This window comes from Cupressus sempervirens, chromosome 9 (assembly GCF_028749045.1).
Source record: "Cupressus sempervirens isolate cs-2001-9-10 chromosome 9, ASM2874904v1, whole genome shotgun sequence".
Lineage (NCBI taxonomy): Eukaryota > Viridiplantae > Streptophyta > Pinopsida > Cupressales > Cupressaceae > Cupressus > Cupressus sempervirens.
In genome coordinates this window covers 785,609,038-785,635,481 of record NC_143126.1, presented here as the reverse complement: position 1 = coordinate 785,635,481, position 26,444 = coordinate 785,609,038, and positions in this window count along the sequence as shown.

The window sequence follows — 26,444 nt, the reverse complement described above, 5'->3', positions numbered from 1 at the left end:
CATGAATAAATTTGTTAAGTTTAGTAGTCATGATGGAGGGATTGTCAAAGTTGGTAATAATGCACCTCGTCATATAAAGTGAACACGATTTGTTACTCTTCATGGAAAGACTAACACTGATGACGAACTTTTTTTTTTGATTGATTTAAGAATAACCTATTGAGTGTTGGACAATTGGTTGATAAAGGATATCAGTTACAATTCAAAGAGAAGACATGCATTATCAAGGATAAAGATGGTAAGCTGAATGGCATTGGTACAAGATCCATAGGTAATGTTTTTCAATTGAACCGTATAGAGATGACATGTTTGGTTGCAAAGGTGTTAGGATTAAATCTCAGACAAAAATAAGAATTACATGCAAATATAAACAATATCAAAAAATAATAGATCACAGAAAAGAACACAAGACACCAAGATTTAACAGGGTTCAGCCAAAACCTGGGCTATGTCCACCAAATAGCAAGTCCAATATTATTATGATCTAGTGATTACAACCTGATTACAATATGTAATCCCTTACAGCTCAATACCATTGCAAGAACCAATTTTTGCATCACCTTATACAACAATCCCTAACCCTAAGCCTTTTTATACAAGTATTTTTCTCACTTTAGGGTTAAAATTAGTTACAACATGTCGTCCATACATTGGTGAATATAAACAATAGCCAATTGGCAAATAGTAGCCCAAAATTTTCTGCCATTGGAGAATGGAAAATAGTAGCTCAAAATTTTGTGCAAAGAATTTATAAAGTATGTACAGTACTTTCCTGATCAATCACCACAAACTAACAATATCCCACTTGAGGACTAATCAAACTCCACACTAGACAACAATCTCCCACTTGGAGACTGATCCTATTGTAATACTGCTACCACATGGGGCTCCTATGAGATCAAACCACCCTAGATTCTATTGTTCTTTTATTCTTGTTTGGTCTAGAAGACCAACCAAAGTTGAAGAGTAAGTCAGCTTATCCCTTGTCACTACCTTTGTAAACATATTTGATGGATTGTCATCTGTATGTATCTTATCGAGCTTTAACTATCCATCATCCAAAACTAACCGAATGAAATGGTACTGTAACTAAATATATTTTGTTTTTGAATGTAGAGCTGAATTCTTTGCAAGATGAATGACACTCTAGCTATCTTGTAAACAAATAATTATCCCTCTGAGGGTGTCCCAATTCTTTCAAGAAGAATTGAAGACATATCATCTCCTTGATTTCCTTTGTAGCAAAAACATACTTTTCCTATGAAGTTGATAAAACATCAACCTTCTATAACCTAGAAACCTAGCTCACGGTTGTCCCACTAATAGTAAATAAATAACCTAGAGTACTCTCCTTGGTATCAATATCCCCTGGAAAATCTGAGTTAGCATATCCCTATAAATTAGTAGCAGAGCCCCCAAAATGTAAACACTTACTGGATGTGCCTCTCAAATATCCTAGAATCCATTTTATTTCATTCCAATGCTGAATTCTTGGATCACTCATATACCTGCTAATGACTCTGACAGCATATGTAATATCAGGCTTTGTACATGCCATAACATACATCAAGCTTCTGACAGTTGAAGCATAGGGTACCTTGAACATCTTATCCTCCTCTTCTTCTTTCTTTGGACACATCTCCTTAGGCAACTTCAAATGACTAGGTAAAGGTGTGTCGACAAATTTAGCATTCTCCATAGAGAAATGTTGCAACACTTGCTCAAAATAATCAGCCTGAGATAGTGTCAATTTTTTGTTCTTCCTATCTCTGCAAATCTTCATACCAAAGATTTTTTTTACTACCCCCAAATCCTTCATAGAAAATGCATATGCTAACTAGCATTTTAGCCCCTTAGTGTGATCCATGTTAGACCCAGCTACAAGCATATCATCAACATATAAACATAAAATAATGTAGTTGTCATCATTCAACCTCTTAAAATAAACACAATGATCTAAGTGACACCTACTATATCCATATTCATTCATAAAATTATCAAATTTTAGATACCATTGCCGAGGTGCTTGCTTCAAACCATATAAACTCATCTTCAATCTGCACACTAAGTTCTCTTTACCTTTGACCTTAAATCCCTATGGCTAAGCCATATATATCTCTTCATCCAAATCACCATGAAGAAAGGTTGAACCAAGGAGTGTAGATGAGGCATGCAAGGATGATCATTAGATTCAAGCAATAAAGAAAGAATTAGATCATATTGTGAAGAATGAGACATGTTAATTCGTTCCTATACCAAAAGATAAAAATATTGTGGGAACTAAATGGGTTTCCAAAAACAAGATGAACAAATAAGGTAACGTTGTAAGAAATAAAGCAATATTGGTATGCAAAGGATATTCACATAGACTATGAAGAGACATTTTCCCTTGTTGTCTGAATTGAAGCAGTAAGAATGTTTTTGGCTTATGTAGTAAGTATGGAGTTCAAAGTGTATCAAATGGATGTAAAGTCAACATTTCTAAATTTAGAACTTGAATAAGTCTACATTGAGCGACCCAAAGGATTTCCTTTGATAGAAGAAAATGATATGGTATGTACATTGAAGAAAGCATTGTATGGTCTAAGGCAAGCACCTATAACCTAGTATGTGAGATTGAACAAGTATTTGAAAAAGCTAGGATTTGCTAAAGGTACGACAGATAGTAATTTGTATTTAAAAGAAATTGAGAATGGATTATTGATTATTGTGATATTTCTGGATAACATAATGTTTAGAGGTAATGATGAAGCAAGTGACAAATTTGCTAATGAAATAAAGAATGAATTTGAGATTAGTATGATTGGTAAGATGAAATATTTCTTAGGCCTATAGATTGTGTAGAACAATGATGGTATCTTCCTATCACAGGCTAAGTATTTGATAGACTTGTTGAAAATATTTGGCTTGGATAGTTATAAGCCTATTGGTACACCTATAATAATTGGTCACAACTTATCTAGCAAAGATGAGACATGTACAGTTGAGAGAAAGAAGTACAGATTCATGATTAGAGGTTTGGAATATCTAACTCACATCGGACCAGATATTATAAATGTAGTTGGTATAGTAGCAAGATTTCAAGAAGATCCTAGAGAAGCATATTATGCAATAGTAAAGAGAATATTTAGATATTTGAAGGATACATCTGATTTTGGACTGTGGTATGACAAATCAAGTGACTTTACTTTGTGTGCTTATACTGATGCAGATTGGGTAGGTAGTATGGATGGAAAAAAGAGTACAAGTGGTTGAGCATTTTTCCTTAGAGGAAAAATAGTTTCTTCGCTAAGAAAGAAAAAAGACTATATCTCACAAAGTATAGTAGAAGTAGAATATGTAGCAGAAGAAAACAATTATAATTAGATCATGTGGATGAAGTAGATGTTGAAGGACATTGGGATAGAGTTTTAAGAACCTACTATCATACATTGTGATAACACAAGTACAATAAATATGTCAAAAAATCACATGTTACATCCTAAGACTAAGCATATATCCATTATGTATCATGTTTTCAGAGAGAAAATTGTAGAGAAAGAAGTTAGACTAGAGTATCTTAATACAAAAGAGCAGATTGCAGATATTTTTACAAAGCCTCTTCCTAAGGATACATTTGAGTATTTGTGAGGTATGCTTGGGGTTATGCCCCTACCTACTTTTGCGTAGATGATGTAGAGAGTGTATCAGCCCAGTGGTACATAGCATAATTATTTGTCTGGACTGAACATTGATGCTTCATGTATGGGGTAGTATCTATGATGAGCAAAGTCATCAAGGACTCTTGGTAGTTGGTATAGAGAAATGTCTTTAGATGCTAGAGTTGGCTGAAGACTTTGAGAAGTTGATTGACATAATGATGTCTTTTTTGTTTATGTAAATGGGGGAGATGATCACATGAAAAATATCTTCTAGTAGTATGTGGGAGATGTATTTATGGGTGAAAATTGTTCGTGGATAGATTGATTGAGTTATATCAATTGAGGAGAAGTGTGAAAAACTAATTCTCATCCATGTAAAAATGAGAAAGAATAGATGGAAAGTTGTTCCTATGAGTTTTAGATTTGATTGATGAAGAGGATTTAAAAAGAAGAAAGAAACAACAACAATAGACTTTGATTTGGTATTCTTGGAATTTAGATGTTTTTCATCTATGTTCCTATCAATTCCAAAGGGGGAGATTGTTAGCATGAATGTTGATGGTATTCCTTTATGAAGTGTCCTTAAGTATTGGAGAGTTTATTAGCATGATTGGAATGTTGCATTCATGATTGTTGTTGTCATTGATGTTGACATAGTATTGTTACTATAAAGACTTGCATAGTACTAGACAAAGAATGAGGTCATATGAACTATGTATTGATGATGAGGTCAAGCACAAGTGAGGTTATGTTCTACATTGTTTCTTGATGAAGTGGACAAGTGTGTGTGCAAAGAGTCAAAAACATGCAAGAGTTATTCAAGAATTATAGAGGATAGTGTGTAGACAAAGCATTTGAGAAGTGGTTTCTGATGTTTGGATTGTATCTCTTAACAAGATTAGAATTGTGATGAGTGAAGTTAGACAATGACAATAGACAACTTGATGATGATGTCAATGAGTGCATAAGTTTTGAGGTTACATGCATGAGAAGTTGATGCAGGAGCATCCTGGGAGTAAGAGCAATCTTGCATCACCCCAAAAATATTTGTATTCCAATCATTTCTATTGTAATAAGGACTAGTAGATAGGGTGGTTACTATTTATGGAAACTTTCTATTTTCAATAAGCTTGTCATATGAGCTCAGAATGTTCTCATTTTCTATAGGAAGGTTCATTTTAGAGTTGTAAACCTACCATAAAAATCTTATTACTCAAGAAAAAGTATTAGAGAAGCTATTGCAGATTTTTGGTGGAAAAATTTGTAGAAAAATCTTCAAGCTCATTGTCGAAGGCCTTAGAGTGCCAAGATGAGGTCCAAAAACTCGAAGAAAGGGTGCTAATGCCATTTTGGGCTTGTAGATTAGGAGCTAGCATTTCTAAAAAGTGGTTATAATAGCCAATCAGAGCAACGGTTCGTGAGTTATGGCCTTTCAAAGTTGGACTACCTAAAATACCTAAAATAATTGTCAAAGATGTATTTGGTTGACTCTATATATATTGTTAGGGTCTATCGGCCCTAGGTATTAAGTTTCAATGTCTAGAACCTTCCCAGGTGGCATAAAATTGCCTATTTAAGAAAGGCTCGAACATTGTCTAGAACATTGTCTAGGACAGCTCTAGGTGATAGTTAGCAGCTTGTCTTGCAAATTATTGTAATGAAGGTACGCATGTAGGTTAGCATATTGTACTTGAGAATTCAGTAATTTCGCATTTGTGGCACAAATAAGAAGTCCATATTTTGTTCTCACATTGGTTGTTGTTTCATTGTTTCTGTTATGAGTTTATGGTTTTAAGGGGAGCACCCTTCAGCAAGTGGTATCAAAGCTAGAGTTCTTGAGTGTGTGGACAAATCACCGATTGTGAGGTAGTTTACACCAGGACCATGGTTTGGGCTGAGTGTGTAGACAGATCATCGATTGTGAGGCAATTTGTACTAGGGTTTTTATAGAAGCGCAAAAATGCCTCCATGAAGAGAGTGTGGAGAAAGAGTTGTAAGTATTATACCTGAGGGTTTTTGAGCCCTCCAAAGGCAAATGCAAGCATTGGAAGAACAAATGTGAAGAGGAGTAAATCTTCCTATGAGAGATGAAAGTGAGGATGAGGACAAAGTAGAAGAAAATGTCAAAGCAAAGGCAACTCTAAACCTAGAGGAAGAGAGGCTTTTTAGGGCCATCTCCAAGATTGGAAAAAGACCTAAGTTTGAGGTTTCCACATTTTTAGGAAATCTTAACCCAGAAGAGTTGATCAATTGGATCAATGAACTTGAGGAGTACTTTGAGTATGAAGATATTGAGGATCCAAATAGGGTCAAGTTTGCAAAGGCAAAACTAAAGGGGCATGTAAAGATTTGGTGACAAGAGATTCAGATGGAAGGAAATAGAAAGGGAAAGGACAAAATCACTAGATTGGATTAGATGATAGCTAAAATGAAGCAACAATTCATTCCTATGGATTATGAGCATGATTTATTGAAGAAGATGCATGAAATGAAGCAAGCGAGAAAATTTGTTCAAGAGTATACTAAAGAGTTCTACCACGTTCTCATTAGAACTGGCCATGTAGAAGCTTATAAGGAGAAAGTCACTCGTTTTCTTAATGGGTTAAGGCCAAGAATTCATGATGAGTTGGGTCTAGTTTGAATGAACGGTATTGAGGAGGCATACCAGTTTTCCCTAAGAGTTGAGGAGAAATTGAGCAAGAAATTTGACAATAAGAATAGTGGAAGAGCTCGTGATAGAAGATCTAGCAAACAATTTTATGGAGGCCGTAATGATGATTAGAAGAACAAGGATGAGGCTAGAAGTAGCAATCAAAACCAAAGGGGAAACAATTTCAATCTTTTCCATGATCAGAACAATAGAGATCAGAGAGGAAGAGGCAGAGGACAAGGATCTAGAAGAGGAGGCTTCTGTGGGAAATTTTTTCACTATGGAGAAGAAGGGCATAGAGCATTTGAATGTACCCAGTGCTAAGGAAGGATAGATCAAATAACCGAAGGCCCAGCTAGAGTTGCACATGTTGATGAAGATGCTAGATCCTCACATTCTGAAGATGCTAAAAGAGGAGAAGTCCTAGTTAATAGAAGAGTTCTATTGACTGGTGCGAATGAAACTAATCAAAGAAGGAGTTTGTTTCACACAAGGTGAAGATGTGAAGACAAGTGTTGTAATGTTATCATTGAAGGTGAAAGTACTAAGAATCTGGTGTTAGAAATGATGGTCACTAAGTTTAAGCTGAAGAGATAGAAACACCCATGTCCATACCATATTGTTTGGGTCCAAGATGACAACAAGGTTATGGTCAATGAGTAGTACTCAATCAAGTTCAAGATTGGAAGCTACCAAGATGAGGTACTATGCGATATTATACCTATGGAAATATGTCATATGTTATTGGGTAGGCCAGGGTAGTTTAACGAGCATGCTGCACACGATGGGTGAGAAAATACATACACTCTGACCAAGGATGGAATGAAACATAAGTTGAAACCATTGAAGGATAAAGAAGAAAAGGTATGTAGTGCTGCTAGAATATGTTTTGTTGATGGAAAAGAGTTTCTCAAAGGTATGAAGCATGAGCATGTATGTTTTGCTATAATTCCAAAAGATAGAAAAGAAAAAGTAGAGGAGGTACCTGTAGAAGTTGCAGATATGTTAGGAGAATTTGATGATATTGTATCAGATAATCTACATGATGGATTGCCCCCAATGAGAAAGATCAATCACCAAATGGATTTGGTTCTAGGAGCCAATTTTTCAAACAAAGCAGTACACAGAATGACACCAATAGATAGTGAAGAGTTGAATAGACTAGTTCATGAGTTGTTTTAGAAGGGGTTGATTTGAGAGAGTCTAAGTCCATATGCTATACTAGCAGTATTAGCACCAAAGAAAAATGGAGAATGGAGGATGTGCATAGATTCTCGCGCTATCAACAAGATCACAACCAATTATAGATTTCCATTGCCAAGGATGGATGATATTATGGACTATTTGAGTGGAGTTGAGTATTTCACAAAGATAGATCTGAAGAGTGGATACCATCATATTCATATCAGAGAAGGTGATGAGTGGAAGACTACTTTCAAGACAAGGGAAAGACTGTATGTGTGGTTAGTCATGCATTTTGGGCTAACCAATGCACTAAGCACTTTCATGAGGCTCATGAATGAGGTATTGAAGGAATTTCTAGGTAAGTTTGTCATTGTTTACCTAGATGATATGTTGATCTTTAGTAAGACATTGGAGGAGTATTTGGTCCATATTCACAAGGTGTTTGATAAGTTAAGGGAAGAAAAGTTGTTAATAAATGTGAAGTGCAATTTTGTAATGGAGTTGGTGTTCTTGGGATTTGTTGTCTAAGCAGAAGGTCTAAAAATGGATCCAAAGAAAGTGAAGGCTATCCTTGAATGACCTACTCCAAGCATTGCGAAAATGCTAAGATCTTTTCATGGACTAGCTACATTTTACAGAAAGTTAATAAGAAGTTTTAGCAATATTTGTGGACCCTTGACTGAAACAATGAGAGGGGATAGGAAAGAGTTTAAGTGGACTATAGGAGTAGACAAGAGTTTTAATCTATTGAAATATAAAGTTACTAAGCCGTCTATTTTAGCACTTCCTAGTTTTAAGAAGGTGTTTCAAGTAGATTGTGATGTTAGTGGTACTGCAATAGGAGTTGTTTTGAGCCAAGAAGGTAGACATGTTGCTTATTTTAGTGAGAAGTTGAACGATGCAAAAAGAAAATATTTTGTTTATGATCAAGAATTTTATGCTATAGTTCAAGCATTGAAGAAGTGGAGACACTATCTTCTTCCTAAGGAGTTTTTTTTGTATACTGATCGTCAAGCTTTGCAATATTTAAATAGTCAAGAAAAATTGAACCAAAGGCATTTAAAGTGGGTTTAGTTTTTGCAAAGTTACACATTTAATTTAAAACACAGGAGTGGGAAGTCTAACAAAGTTGCAGATGCTCTTAGTAGAAGACAACTTTTGCTAACAAAAATGTAGATAGAGGTGGTTGGGTTGAAGGAACTCAGTACTTTATATCCAGATGATCTTGATTTTGGTGAAGCATGGAAGGCTTATATAGAACCTATTACACTTGATAGGACAAGGTGGTTGGATTTCATGATCCAGGATAGTATGTTGTTCAAAGGAAGCCAATTGTGCATTCCTAGAAGTTCAATGAGAAAGAATCTCATCAAAGATAAGCGTAGTGGAGGATTGGCTAGATATTTTGGCAGGGATAAAACCATAGCTTTGGATGCTGAGAATTATTACTAGCCATAGTTGCAGCAAGATGTGAAGAAGTTTCTACAAAGTTATAGAGTATGTCAGATGGCGAAAGGAGTGAAACAAAATACAGGATTGTATCATCCATTAACTATACCAGTGAAGCTATGGGAGGATCAGCATGGATTTTGTTCTTGGATTATTGAGGACTCAGTGTGGGCATGATTCTATTTTTGTGGTGGTTGACAGGTTTTCAAAGATAGCACATTTTATTCCTTGCAAGAAGATTAGTGATGTTGTTCATGTAGTAGAATTGTTTTTTAGAGAAGTGGTGTGACTACATGGCCTGCCAAAGGGTATAGTTTTAGATCGAGATACCAAATTTGTTGGGTATTTATGGCATACATTATGGAGGAAGTTGAAGACAAATTTGAAGTTCAGTTCATCACATCATCCACAGACTGATGGATAGATAAAAGTTGTGAATTGCAGTTTGGGAAACTTGTTGAGATGTTTGGTTGGAGACAAGCAAAAAAGATGGGATCTAATTTTACCACAGGCAGAATTTGCATATAATAATTATATCAACAGGAGTATTGGTAAATCACCATTCTAGATTGTACATGGGAGTAGTCCCAGAAATGCTTCTGAATTGAAGCAGTTGGATAAAGGATAGATAAGTAGTGCTAAAGCAAAAGATTTTGTTGAACATTTGAAAAACATCCATGAGGAGGTGAGGAAGCACATCATAAAGATGAATACATAGTATAAGGCTAAGGCGGATATGAAAAGGAGGTATAAGGAATTTCATATTGGAAATGAAGTCATCGTTCATTTGAGGAAGGAGTGTTTTCCAGTGAGTACTTAGAATAAGCTAAAGATTAAGAAGTTTGGGTCATGCAAGATAGTGAAAAGGCATGATTCTGGAAATGCTTATGAAGTGAAGTTGCCTACTGAATTGAATATTTCATGAGTATTTAATATTTCAAATTTGAGAGAGTACTATGAAGGAGGTGATGGCGATGAAGTTACAAAAGTGCAGTGGAGTATTCTAGCACCTTGTTTGGCTACAAAGGAGATTAAGGAGATACTGGATAGTCATGTTGGAAAAAGTACAAGGAACAAAACTTATAAGGAATACCTAGTCAAATAGAAAGGGAGGCTAGTAGAGGATTCATCATGGCTAGCAAAGGAGGAGGTTAACCATCTTGGTTTTCTTCTGAACACTTAAGACATGACGGAGTCACTCCTCAAATTACCCCAGGTGTCTGATGCAAGAGCATCTTGGGTGTAAGAGCAATCTTGCATCACCCTAAAAATATATGTATTCTGGTCTTTTCTATTTTAATAAGAACTAGTAGATGGAGTGGTTACTATTTATCAGAACTTGCTATTTTTAGTAAGTTTGTCATATGAGCTCAAAATGTTCTCATTTTCTATAGGAAGGTTCATTTTAGAGTTGTAAGCCTAGCATAAAAATCTCATTGCTCAAGCATAAGTATCAAAGAAGTTATTGTGGATTTTCGATGGAAAAATTTGTAGAAAAATCTTCAGGCTCACTGTCGGAGGCCTTAGATTGCCTGGATGAGATCCAAAAACTTGATGGAAGGATGCTAGCATTGTTCCAACCCTATAGATCGAGAGCTGGCATTTTCAAAAAGTGGTTATTATAGCCAATCAGAGCAATGGTTCATGTGTTATGGCCTTTCAACGATGGACTACCCAAAATATCTAAACTAATTGTCAAAGATGTATTTGACTGACTCTATATGTATTGTTAGGGTCTATCAACCCTAGGTATTAAGTTTCAATGTCTAGAACCTTCCTGGGTGGCATAAAATTGCCTATTTAAGAAAGGCCCGAACATTGTCTAGGACAGTGTTGGGTGATAGTTCACAGCTTGTCTTGCAGATTATTGTAATGAAGGCGCCCATGTGGGTTAGCATATTGTACTTGAGAATTTTGTAATTCTGCATTTGCGGTGCAAATAAGAAGTCCATATTGTGTTCTTAGATTGGTTAATGTTTCATTGTTTCTGTTATGAGTTTATGGTTTTAAGGGGAGCACCCTTCATCAAAATTTGTAAAGACTATGAGCCGATAGTGCTTTGTGATTGACAAAAGATGTAATAAATTGTAAAATTTTAATGAGGTCCTATTATAATTAATTGGGAAAACCTCAAGGTTCACTCAAGGAATCATTTTCAAGATATGGTATAAAGGAAAGTTATTTTACTTGTGGTAAAGTGTAAGTAATGTAAGCATATTAGTATAGGATATGTCAAATTGGTAAATGTGTGTGAGCAATCCAAGGTATTATTGGATGTGAGTTGGAAGATTTGGTATTGAGGTCTAAAGAGTTTGGTTCAGTCAAGAGAATAGCTCTAGAAGGAGTTTGAGTTATTTCATTTATATTATTCTGCAAGGAATAATATGGAGATCAATTGGACAGTGTGCTCAGTGGTCTTTCCCCTCAAGCTATTTAGATTGTGGGCCCATCTGCCTTCTAAAACTCCTAACAAGGTTGGAATCTCCTAATTGTGATTCAAAGTCTCCTAACAGGGGTTGATATATATTGAATGTATTTCATTGGTTCCTAACAGAGTCCATCCTTTTATAAGGAACTTTTTATTAGCACATCATTTTATGGGTACCATCCCCACTAGGGTTTTCCCTCTAATCAATGGTTTCCCTATTTAACGTATATGGTGTTATTATGTATGTGTATCTTGTTATTGTTGTTGATTAAATTATTCACATGGTTAAGGATTAATAAAGTTGATAAATGTTTTAATACTTGGATAATTGATTCAACCAACCCCCCCGCAGTTATCACTGTGGAATTTACTTTCTAATAGGACTCGCTTGGGGAAAGACTTAAAAATAGAAAAAAAAATCATTTTTTGACCCTTTGCAAAAGGTATTGTAATTTACATGGACCCTACTAATGTACCTTAAGTGGTTGTGAAGATCTTGTGATGAGTTCTCAAGGTAGGGTCACATTATTACCACAAAACATGTTTAGTCCACTGACCTGGCTACCAGAGTATGGATTTTATTTAACTACTCTAAATTGTACACCAACCACTACCAAAAGACCAAAAGAAAGAAAACAAGTAAATCTAACTATGTATAGTGCAAAGATTGAAATTTCAATAAGTTAAGTGCAACATGCACCACTCGCAATGCAACTGTGACAAATTTTCCAGTAAATGATCATTGTTTTGTTATTATTTCAACTTCAAAACTTCAACCAACCTCTATACAATGTCTTAGAAAGCCTTCAATATGCTTACTCACCATGATCTAATAATTGGTTTTGGTCCCTAGCTATTTTGAATTGAAAATGCAACTTCTTGCAAATGTTATCATGGCAACATTTTGACAATTTTCCATTTCCTTTCACAAACTTGACTCCTAATGGTGCAAAATGAAAAATAATCATGCCCTAGGCATGTCTAACATCAATTTACATCATTCCAAGAATTTTGGCCTACTTTTCCCATTTTGAACTTTTGGCCAATGCAATGACAACATTTTGCCCAAGGTTGGCAAGTGACTCTCACACCCTAACACACTTCCACAAACACACCTAATGAACCCTCAAATGGTCCTCATTCAAACCATGGCTTGACTAAGGTCATTAGAAGCCAAAATTACTTTAGTTTTATCATCAAACCCTAGGTGCTCTTGCACCATAGGTTGCCTCCTGGATTTCGCCAAATCATCTTTTTGTTACTCCTTTTCTTCAGTAACTCATTTTTCTTATTTTGTAATTTCCTTCCATCAATTCATTCCCATCGTCCATGAGTGGCTTTTCATTTTAATTTTGTGTTATCATTACTCTCTCTCTCTCTCTCTCTCTCTCTCTCTCTCTCTCTCTCTCTCTCTCTCTCTCTCTCTCTCTATCTATCTATCTATCTATCTATCTCTCTCTCTCTAGCAAATACCTTTCACTTCCCTAGTTGCTACCACCTTTTTAACTTTGTACTTTTTTAATCTCTAATTACTTTTATCAATTTTGTAGTGTTCTAGTTTAGATTTGGAAATTCAAAAGAGCGACTTCCACCATGTGATACCTTCATGAACACTTTCATCATACAACTCCTCACTTCACACATACAACTCACATTGTATGTCACTTAGCACTTCGTAGTCAATAGTTGGCACTTCAAACTTGATACTTGATACTTGGTGCTTGGTGCTTAACACTTGGCACTTAGTAGTTGGTACTTGGCACTTGGGAACTTGGTACTCACAATTGGGACTTGGCACTTGGCAGTCGATGCTTGGTGCTTGGCACATTTGGGAATGAATGGATGGGACAAATCTTGTAATGTGGTAGAATGATCTTTGTCAGAATAGTAGCACAAAATAGTATAGCTAATAATATTATGTAGAGATAGATTAACATAGGAACAAACGAGTCATTGTCACCAAAGTTATTCTATTCGAATAATATTTTTTCATCAATTTGACATTGAAATACAAAGTGAAATATCATAAATGATATCTCCAACGATAGACTAGGGTGGTTGCTAAGCATCAAAATTGCAATAGTACAAAACTCCAATTGGAACTCGCTAATACAAAGAAAACATCAAATTCACCATGACTTCTTACAATATCAAGTATGGCCTTATAAATAGCACTAGGAAGTACCCTAAAGGGCTACAAAATAGGCGACAAACTTTATTTATTAGTTTATTCCTTGGGCCCCCTTTATTAATTAATTAGAGGTCCTTCATAATATTATTAAATTTTGGAACCACTTAATTAATTGATTTAATTATGTCACTTCACTTAAAATTGGGGACATCACAAATCATGGTCGTAGAAAAATGGTTTGCCCTTAAAGCAATATATCAGCAAGTGTGGACACCCATAAATGTATCCACTATAATCTCCATACCAAAACATCACCAGGTGCACATACTTGGAAGTAAACAAGAAGAGTAAATCTCCATGAAGTTTTTGCTTCTTCACTCTCATAAAAACATTGTCATTCCTTGAGTCATTAGGATCCTAGTAAACCCAATCATAAAATGAAATAATGCTCAAATTACAAGCTATTATGTCATCATGTCAATTAATCACTTTTGCCAACAAGATAGTCTAGAATCCCAAAACTCATATATAACACTACTACATTTGGACCCAAATTGCAATAGCACGCCATCGCAATTGTGATGGCCACCCGCCGCCTAAGCGACAAAACCATGAATTGGCTCCCATCAGACAGGTGTCAAACTTTTATTGTCACAAATTGTGGCGGCAAGGGTATCTATCATAATTGTGATAGATAAAATTATAGTAACTTGGAAGAAGCAAGGGGCAAGAGTTCAAGTTGACGTCGTCGCCGTTGCTACAGTAGGTCATCGTAATTATGAAGTCTTAAGCTTCCACTCCTTCATCGCAATTGCAATGTCCATGCAACATATGTGTTGTGGAAGCAATATTGACCTATTGGAACTAGCCATTGGAACATTGCAACAACTAGCCAAATTATTAAAAAAATATTGCTTGTAATGCCTAATTTTGCATTTTCTTGTTTGATATTTAATTTTTCCGAATAATTTAATTGAGTTTGAAGGAGACAAATCTTGTGCCTAAGTTATTTCTCAAGAAGAGGAAAAGAAATGAAGAATGCGAGAATGACAAGACGCGACAGTTGGAAGTTGCAAAAGTAAAAAATGCTACAAACTGCAAATTGATATTTAAGAAGGCTAGGGAATATTCAAAGGAGTATACGAAGCAAGTAATAAATTGCTTGATTTGTGATGATGTGTCACCATTCAATCTAGTGTTAAGTGTGTACCTTAGTTTCTTTATGGAAAGCTTTATATCAATTTATGAGTCACCAAGGAGTATGTGGATCCTTTAATAAATTGTTGGGTTTTTTATTGATGTATCATCATGCCATCTAGGGTTGAGGAATGTACCTTAGTAAGTTTCTTGCGTACTTTGTGACAAAAATTAGGAACGAGAGGTTATCATATTGAAGAGAGAGGCAAAAATGAAAGGAGGCTTTTATGTTGAGCCAGAAGCTAAGCTATTGTTCATTATTCGTATTTGTGGGTAAGTAGCTAGTCTGTAATATTCATATACCTTGTACTTTCTTGATCTTTATCTAGTCATAGATTTTGTAGACTATTAGCTCTCTAGTCTATTTTTCATATAATAAAAAAGAGCAAATGTTTTTTTCCCCATATTCTATTAAAATATATTTACATCTCTATTTTAAATAAAGAGGAACACAAAATTATTAGTATTCCCCAAATTCTAATCTAAGTTTTTAAGCAATTTTTTCATTTATTGAGTTTCTTATTTTTCTTATTCACTATCAATGATATGCATCCAAAGACAAACAATTTTGTGACTTTTGTGTTCGAGGCTAATTGGTCCTTTTTCAGCTTGACTTGTCTCTTTTGCATTTTTTGTTTCTAAAATAGTGGTTAGTGATCGCTTTTGGATGTATATAAAATATTCCAGTGAAATTAACTTGCTATGGCACTTCATTTCATATCTTCAATGGCATTTTTCTAAAAGTGAGCAAAGCAACAATAAACATGTTGCATCGGGCTTACCCATATGAACCTTTGGGTATGTTCTTGGTCAGTTATAAGCATTATGTAGATCAATTTTTTCTTATTTCATAGATTCTTTTGTTTTTTGTTATTTAATTCTCTCACTTAATACTTTCTAGATATCCAAATTTAAAAAGCATAAGAGAGCTGATTTACAAGAGAGGTTATGGAAAGGTTGATAAGCATCAGAATCCTTTGACTGACAAGTCTGTCATTGAAAAGGTACTTGTGTTAATGATGTCTTTTTGTGTTGGTCGGTATGCTTTTCCAGTGCTTATTATTTCTACTTTGTTGCTTGTGAAATGGTTTTAGGTAAATATGGCATAATACATATCGAAGATCTTATCCACAAGATTGTTACTGTTGGCCCCAACTTCATAAAAGAAAACAACTTTTTGTGGCAATTTAGACTCAATGCTCCATTTGGTGGACTCAAGAAGAAATGCAGAACTATGATTAGACTGGTCAAGCATCCCAACATTTCCCTAGCATCTATTTTGATATGGAATGTATTATGAGATTCTCATTTCACTGGCATCTATAAAGGAGTCTTAGGTTCATCTAGGGGATCAAATCAAGGATTTGGCTATGCAACAAAGAGTTGCATAGGACAAAGTGTTAAATTTCATTGGCATGTTTCAAGGAAAGCTAAAGGAAAGGAAACAAAAGATTGTGCCAATACATGCATGGTTACATCCTTGGCTTCCATTTTTGGGCTAGCATATGGAGCCTTTATATCCAACCATTCTTTATAAGTTGGGGAATGTGCTTCATGCCTAGCATGCAAGAGATGCATCTACATATGCAATTTTATCAACTTGGAAAACTATATTTGATCCCGCTAGTTGGGAACAGTTGATTGTTTGTTTTATTGTACCTAATCTGATGATAGTTCTACAGGAATTTGTAAGAAACCCAGCTAATCAGCAACTAGAACAATTTAATTGGATTATGGATTGGGAATTTGCTATTCCCATTTATCATATAGTTGCAATGTTGGAGGCAATATTTTTTCCAAAGCGGCAGCAGGTTTTGTATCATTGGCTTTGTTCAAGTCCTGATTTTAATGAAGTAACACAGTGGTTTTTAGGGTGGAAAGGATAATTTTGCCTCGAGCTTCTTTCTAATGAGAGGATAAGAAGTCAACTAAATGTAGCCCTTGAAATGATGAATCAAGCTATAGAGGGTATGAATGTGGAACAACCTGGGGCTAGAGAGAATGTAATATGTCTTAGGATGACAAAGCAGCGCCAATTTGAGGCACTTCAACAGCAACAAGCAACAGTAGCATATGCTCAACAACAAGCCCTAGCTTCCATGGGTAGTGGGATTCACCTGAATAATTCCATGGGCACACTTAAGTTGAGTTTGAAGGAAGTGATTGAAACATATGCACAAAAACATGACATCCAATTATTCCCTAAAGTGGGATGCACACATTATGGTCTTCAGGTTTATGGCTTTGGAACTATCAGTATCTATCTAGATTTTGTAAAATAACAAGTGCTTGCACAATCTAGAGATAGATGGGTGATTTCATTATTGAAGTAGCTAGTTGAGATGTACTGTAATTGAACTAGAGGAAATCATTGATAAACCAAACATATAATGAAGAGGAAACTTCAAAACTTGAATGCTGAAATAAAAGCTATTGAGGATCAAACACCTATTCTAGAGTTACAACAAAATGTGAAGTTGATTTTAGATATGGTAGAGGTATATATTCAGAAGTTTGATCATAATTTAAGGCACGAGAGAGAGAGAGAGAGAGAGAGAGAGAGAGAGAGAGAGAGAGTTTGTGGCAATATACCAAAAGGAGAAGGAGCAACTTTAGAAAGAGATTGCATGGCAAAAACAATAGCTAGACAACATGAAGGATATTATGGGAGCAATGGATAGAATCCAGGAAAGTGTTGTGGTAGGTACTATGACATTGGAATCACTTCGATGGAAAACACCATCTTATAGAGAAGAGCGGATTTTCACATTCACAATGATCTAATGACTAGGGTATTACAGACAATAGAAAATGGGTTAAATGGGCTAAACAAGAATATGTCTCTTGTGGCAAGTATGACTTTGATTTATAGCTGAGAAGGCCCGAGACAAAAATTTTGAGCCATACTTTATAGGATTCCTAAGATCAAATATATAATTACTCTCAGGGCCTACAAACATGTGAATACACACTTATTAGAATGCTTCAGAGTAAAATCATATCATAAAGCTCAGGTCTTTTGATGTCAACCCATTATTTTAGGATACCCAAAAAGAAGATCATTTGGATGGATGTGGGTTTATCTTCTTGCTAGCCTATTATTATATTGGTATTTAGTGTTGATGGAAGCAAACTAACAAATCTATTTGTCAATGAAAATATATATCCTTCTTAAAGCAGTCAAATAACTTTTCACCGGTGGAAAACATATTCCAGAAGATGGTTGAAATAAAATACAAAATGACAATAAGTGTCAAAAAACATTGGAATGAACCCAACCACTAAATAGAATACCTTGTTCCAATTGTGCTCACAATGGCTGCAAATGTCCCAATTGAACTTTTTATACATGTCCAGTATAGATATGAAGAATAAGATTGTTGTCATGAATGAATCCAATTAATAAGAAATCAATCCATTGCCTTGAAACTTGAGGATAAAAAAAGGGATCAACCATCATACCATGAAGAACTCCTGCATCTTGTGGTGTTATATCCTGATTATACAACAAAGAAAGAAGCATCCAAATATTCAAAAAATGATTTTTCTAAGTAGAGAAAATCATGATATCATCATTCAAGTTTCTTAAAGCTATTGACACGCACTAAATTCAAATGAAGGAGTTCTAATCAATGGCAAAATGATATACTTCAGTAAGCTACAAAGACCAATTGTAATATGTTTGAAAATTAAGGCATTGGCATATCAATCAAGATAAGAGACATATGTGCATATTTAGAAGAAAACTAGCTTAGCTAAATGAACTCAAACTAAGTGTTTCCATTAGCCACGTTGCTACAATATTTGTGTTTTGAGCAGCATTTAGACCAAGGAGTGCTATTCTTGGACCTAGAAAACTAATTGAATGCAGATCTTCACAACAAAAATGTAAGTAACATTATTTGTTATTGAAACTAAAAGTGTGTAAGTGTGCCTTGTGCTCAATATCAAAAGATGTAATTAGTTCAAAATTAAAAAGAAATAAGCTAATTGAGGAGCAAAACCTCACAAGAATCAAATTTAAGTTAGAACTTGTCAAACATGATTTGGTTATGGCTTGCATAAAATTATAGAGATTTCTATGTCCATAATAGAAAACAGGATTAACTTATACCATGTTTTAAGAGTTCGTTGATAAGGTTGTTTTAGTAGGCCACTCCAACTTTGTTAATTCCACTTTTGATTGTGCCATTTGATCTCACCAAAAATAAGAAACTTTTTAAAGAGAGGCATTACTGATTGCTAGTCACTTTTCTTTAAGGGTTAAAAAATTGGCTCACATGGTAATATCCATGACTAGGATATGGAAAACCTATATGCATCCAAGCCCATGTCCTTCATTAGTTTCACATCTTCCTGCAAATTACACAATCCAAGATAAAATAGTAAATTCATTAGGAGGCTGAAAACATAAAAAGAAGTAGATTCATGATCTTCCATGGATAGTCCATGGATGGTCCCTCAAAACTCCCACATTTTCTTTCATATAAATATTCATTTGGGTAATCAACACATTTCCCTCAGAGCTCCCACTTTTTCTTACGTATAAATATTCATTTGAGGGCCATTTGAATGGTACCTTCTCTCTAATAGAACCCATTTACTTTTTTACACCTACAATCATCTTAAAATTTTGAAAATAAATGATGTGTATCTAAAAATTGTGGCTTTCCCATATCACATCAAATGATGAAATTGTACATGAAAAAAGAAACCAAATAATACAACATTGATAAGTTGGTTCTTCTAGAGCCTCCTTTTGCATTGCCTAAAACCAAGAGATTCATATAGTTAGTTGTCATGCAATAATAGGTTAATGTTGAGCTTCACTTGGTTTCGAGAATAGTTTAATATTCTCTACAAATCAGGGCCAACCAGGTGAAGGTGGAAGCTCATTCTCCCCCCCATCTCACACCAACATAAAAATTCCTCATTAGCATCTAAAATCTTTGAGAAATTATCAATCTTTAGAGTACCCAAAAGTTGGGTTACTCTTAGGGGAAGTCATTCATTGCGCATGAACAATTTTTCACAATTCTTTAGTGTTCTTGTACATTTAACATGGGTACATCCAGGAATTGTCTCATCACCTCCTACATAAAATGAATCCAATATTACAAAATTCCCCCTAAGAAATAATAGTTCAAGTGAAAAAACTGCATGAAAAATGAGAGAGAAAAAAAGGAATCTACTTACCAGTAGGTGTTTCCATTGCAAGGGAATGAGCCTCGTGATTATGGTATTTTGGGAAGAAATACCAAAATCTATTTTGATATGGAATGTATTATGATATTCTCATTTCCCTAGCACCTATGAAGGAGTCTTAGGTTCAACTAGGGGATCAAATCAAGGATTTGGCTATGCAACAAAGAGTTGCATATGACATAGTGTTAAAGTCCATTAACATGATCAAGACAAGCTAAAGGAAAGGAAACAAAAAAGAAAAAGAAGGGAGGAAACCCATGGTAAAAAGGAGGGTCTTCAGATTGTCACTAAGGAGGTGGATGGCTCAGGGGATGCAACTTCCTTTTATCTTTCTAAGCAGCCTTCCTTCTCAAAGAAGCTCAAGGAGATGAGAAAATAGTGCTCCTATGTTGGGGTGTGGTTATGGTGTTGGTGTGTTTGCGGGTTTTTGGTTCATGTTAAGTGCCAATTTGTCTCTGTTGTCTTAGCAGATTAGTTTTTTGTTTTTGTACTATTTGGTGTTGGTGGTAATTTTTTTCCTAGTTTTGGTGCTAGTTTCTATATTGTTTCACTTTTTCTGAACCCTTACTTTTTGTCCATTGGACTTGGTGTTATTTTTTGTTTTTTATTTTCGACCCTTTCTCACTTTAGCTAATCAAAAAAATTCGAGACATTTTAAGACACACCAAAACCAACAAAAGATGTTCAATATATTCTCTATATGTTCTCTTCATATTGTCAAAATATTTGTCAAAACAAGTTACTTAATAATTCAGTGTGAGGAGGAAGTTTATTCTTACAAGAATGGTATTTCTCTACACCACATAAAAGTAAAGATGTTGAACTTGTGTTCTCTATCTATTATCTTCATATTGTCAATATATTTATGGTAACAATTTACTTGAACGTCACCAAAGTGGTACTTTGAACAATATGGATCCAAATGTGGATTATTATGCAAATCATAGAGGGGAACATGTTGGATTATATTTTGCACAGTATAGATTTGAAGGTGAGCTTGGAATCACCTCAGGTTTTGCCTCTATGCGGTGGGGGCCCACCATGATTCCTAACCAATATTCTATGAGTCAAAAATAACATTTGATAGTATAGCACCAAGAATATGTGTTTCGATTACAATGTTACTAGACACCACAACTTCATCAAAATGTGAATAAACCTTTTGCCCACAACAATATAAGAAGACTTATCATATACGAATATATAGATCTTTCCAATGAGAATATAAGGAGATTCATCACACATAAAAATAGCCCATTACGTGAAGGAATACTTTTATGTTCCAAGCTCTACTTGTTCTCTCTATTTAAAGGATGGTAATTAGAAGCGATGAAAAAAAACTAGTGAAGTTATTCACTTATTAGTCATATTACTCAATAAGGAGTCATCCTCCACAAAGGATTGAAGAGATTGTGGTAGGTTATATAGACTATAGTCAATATTAGTCATGGCCAAATCAATATTCAGAGTGAAAGTTGTATCTTTTGAAGCTTTCTCCTCATTCAAGATTGAAAGCAATAGCATGCAAAGTATAACATGGTAAATACTTTAATCCAATGCTATTTTGTTTATGGATAAATAGGAGAACTCTTCTATATGAAGAAAATAGATTGCATAATCAAGATGCAAGGAAATAAGAATGGAAGAAAAGGTAACTTCATACCTTTTGCAAAGATTTTTGAGGTGACACCTTCATTCTTTGTACTAGAGTTAAGAAAAGACAATGGAGATACAATATAATATGAAAAATTATGGAATCAACAGCTTAAACTTTCTCTCAAAGATATCATATGGGTTTGGCAATATGATGATCATACTTTGGGACTTGGATCATTCTTAAGAAAGAAGCTAAAATTATTAAGTCAAATTTGAAGAAACTAGATTGCAAAATCAAGATGTTGGGATAAATGGTTTGTACATTTGAACCATAAAAATAAATATCCAAAATCATTAATCCTTGTGAATAATCATTTTCTCAACATAAAAAGTTGTAATGAGAATGTGATAATAAAATTCACATGCCCAATTCTATTAATTTTTTTTAAAAAATTAACTCATCCACAATTTCAAAAAATTGATGACCATTATCTATATAGATTAGAAAAGTGCCAAATACTACATACCTATCTTCATATTTTGATGCAATCCTAGTAAACTTGTTTGCATTATATTTGGCAAGCACAATCCATTTTTCACCATCAGCAAGCACTGGACTAGCAAAATCTAATGTTAGAAAATTGCCATAATTTAAAAAGTTGACATAAGTTTCAAATTAAAACAATTGACATAAGTTCTAGAAAATTTATACACTTAACCATTTCTTTTTCAGGTCATCCTTAAATTGGCCTCCACGTCTCCATATTGCAAAGACAAAAGGCCATAAAGTATCCAAGCTACAGGGTACTACTGATAATAACATCTCCCCCATAGAGGAATCATTTGTCAAGTTGCAGTTGCTCACCCTACTTGTTAGATTCTGAATCAAGAATGCAAGTGCAACTGCGTTCTATATGCATGGATAATAGGCGGAGCTGAAAAAATGCACCACGTTTACATTTATTTAATAGGTCTATTAAGTTTTTAAAATTATAGATCATCATGAACGTTAAAACTCTAGCTACTATGGACAAGCAAGCCAACACATAGAAAGTCTTGATTTTCTTGCATGCTAAGTACATTACCCTTGCCTATAAGAGTCAAAGTTACAATGTTCATGATGGTCTATAACTTAAAATTCTTAATTAAATACCTCTAACAAAAATGCAAACCTGTTGCATTTTTTCAACTCCACATGATGTCATATGCATATGAATTAAGATTGCATATTGAACTATGGCCTCTTTCTACATTGTTTGAAACCAAGGGATTCACACAGTTAGTTGTCATGCAATCATAGGTTAATGTTGAGCTTCACTTCGTTTTGAGAATAGTTTAATATTCTCTACTAATCAGGGCCAACCACATGAAGGTGGAAGGACATTTGCACCACCCCCCCCCATCTAAATTTCTCATTAACATCTTTAAGAAAGGATCAATCTTTAAAGTACTTGGAAGTTGGGCTACTCTCAGGGGAAGTTCATATTGATTGCTCACGAGCAATTCATTGCAATTATTTAGTGTTCATGTACATCTAGGAATGTCCTCATCACCTCCTGCATAAAATGAATCCAATATTACAAAATGCCCCCTAAGAAATAATAATTAAAGTGAAATAAACATATGAAAAATAAGAGAGAAAAAGAGGAATCTACTTATCACTAGGCATTGCCATTGCATATGTGGCCATGCTACATGTTGAGTGAATTTTATCGTTTTATTACTTGGATTCTGGAATATGTATGCAACTAGATCAATAAGCACCTTTATATATATATATATATATATATATATATATATATATATATATATATATATATATATATATATATATATATATATATATATATATATATATATATATATATAGACACACACGTGTGTGTATGTATATATATATACACATATATACATACATACATATAGAGAGATCACAAGGGCACGACAACGAAATGCAAAGATCACAAGGGAATGACAATAAAATTTTAGGTCTCCATTGATCTCCACCAAAGTTCAAAGCTCTCCACCCTCTTTCGTGCACACCTCTCCACAATCAATCAAAACAAATGGGGAATGATTAATGCCATGTTTTCTTTTTCTTTTGTTTATAATCCATAATCCACAATCCATAAGATCTCTCTATATATATATGCACATACATACATAGACACACACATATGTGTGTATGTGTACACACACACACACACACACACACACACACACACACACACACACACACACATACATCTATATATGCAATTTTATCACCTTGAAAAACTGTATTTGATCCTGCTAGTTGGGAATAGTTGATTGTTGGCTTTATTGTACCTAATCTAATGACAGTTCTACAAGAATTTGTAATCAAACTAGCTAATCAACAGCTAGACCAATTTAACTGGGTTATGGCTTGTTTCTTTCTAAAAATATCTACTATGATATGTTTTTGTAAAATTTCTTGCGAACTTTGCCCATTTATCCTTGTCTACATTCTTTTTGTGCAGGATCTTGACCAATATTAAAGCCTTAATGCTAACATGAAGCTATCGAGGAAGTGATTGAAACATATGCACAAGAACATAACATCCAATTTCTCCCTAAATTGGGACACACACATGATGGTCTTCAACGGTTTATGGCTTTGGAATTGTCAGTGTCTATCTAGATTCTGTAAAACAAGTGCTTGCACAATTTGGGGATAGATGGGTGATTGCATCATTGGAGCAGCTAGTTGAGATGCACCATAATCAAGTGAGAGAGTATCTGTGGCAATATACCTAAAGGAGAAGGAGCAGCTTTAGAAAGAGACCACACGATAGAAACAACTAGACAACATAAAGGATATTATGGAAGCCCTTGCATAGAATCTAGGGAAGTGTCATGGTAGGTACTATGACATTGGAATCACTTGCAAGTGTCTTTGAGAATTTACAATCGAAATATCGGAAGGACTACAAGTTGTGTAATTTTTCATGTATTGCATATGCATTTGCTTTCCCATTGCTTATAAGATTGTTTCAAGGTTGGGAAGCACTTCAACATCCTTTGCATGGTTTAGAGGTAATGTCATTGTGGCTGAGGCTTCTACAAGGGAATAAGCCTTGTGATTATGGCATTTACATAAAAGCAAAACTTGCTTCTTCAACTCCTTGCACTAAACTCTTCATTGAAGTTATTCTTCTAGTCATTAGAATAGCTGCTACAAATTCCTAGGAGCCAAGAGACCCTGAACCTATGTTACACTTTTTGGAGACATGGGAGAAGTTACTATTGACTTCAGTACTTCATAACACTCTGGATCATATAGTGATGCCCAAATTAATAGCAGCAATAGATACTTGGGATCCTCGCAAGGAGACTATGCCAATACATGCATGGTTACATCCTTGGCTTCCATTGTTGGGCCAATGTATAGAACCTTTATATCCAACCATTCATTATAAATTGGGGAATGTGTTTCATGCCTAGCAAGCAAGTGATGCATCTACATATGCAATTTTATCACCATGGAAAACTGTATTTGATCCTACTAGTTGGAAACAACTGATTGTTCGTTTTATTGTACCTAATCTGATAACAGTTCTAAAGGAATTTGTAAGCAACCCAACTAATCAACAAGTACACCAATTTAACTAGGTTATGGTTTGTTTCTTTCTAAAAATATCTTCTATGATATGTTTTTGTAAAATTTCTTGCAAACTCTGCCCATTTTTCCTAGTCTACATTATTTTTGTGTAGGATCTTGAGGTAAGTCACTTAGTATAGGTTGAGTGAATTTTATTGTTTTATTATTTGGATTCTAGAATATGTATGCAGCAAGGGCAAAGCAAGGGCAAGGGCACAAAGATCACAAGGGCATGGCACAGCAACGCAATTTTGACTAGAGATTATTACAATACCATCAAACTCATTTGATGCCATGGACAACAAAAACAACATTTTATTAAGTTTAAGATCTCATATAGGGAGGAAGATATTCAAAGTTAGTGTGAAACAATAGAAAGACTAAATAATGAGGAGAACACATTATAAGAAAAATACCATGGCAACAAAATGCAAAGAAAGGGTAACAAAATACAGAGCAAGGGCACAGCTAGGCAATCATAGATCTCCACACTCTATACTCTTTTGTAACTTCTCTATACCCTCGTTTGGAGTTCTCCACAATCGATCAAATGGGAATGATTAATGTCATGATTCTTTTTTTTTTTGTTTATAATCATGCTGACGTCGCAATTACGACACAAACATCAATATTGTGATAGCGTCAGGGACACTTGCCAAAAAAATATGAAAATCACCTCAAATTACACTGTCATTGCAATTTGACCCCAAATGTTGTAGTGTAACTTGTTCTTCCCATATAAATGCGACTCTTTTCAAAAATCAATGATCATGTCTACTGCATGTTCTACAAAAGGAAGAACTTCATACTCAACAAACTATAGACCTTGCCCAAGAAAGGGGTCACTGGCGGTGTTTGCATCTCTATCCAATTGATATAGCAATATTGGTTTGGCAGTCTCCATTCAAGTAACCTCTTCAACCTTGTTGTTGTCATGTAGCTAGGCTTAAGTTTTCTCCACTTCTAGGAGTAGCAACATATCCTTTCATATCCTTGTGTGGCTCTTCATCTTCCTCATTACTCTTATTGTCATCACCATCCTCCTTAGCCTTATGCAATTAAGACTTCATTTTTTCTTCACAATGCTTCAATAAATTTTTAACTAGTCTACATTTCATAATAGAAGGGGTGCATTCTTTATTATGAATAGCTTATAGCATAGTTTTGATAGGTTGTGATATTACGTCCATCCCCTCAATACATGAAATCATAATACTCTCCATGTTAGAGAAAATCTTATAATCATGGTGCTTATTTATTGTGACCAAAAAGTGATGAAACATATTATGAATCTAATCTTGCAATCCTAGATCTAAGAGGGGGTTACTTACTTTGAATTT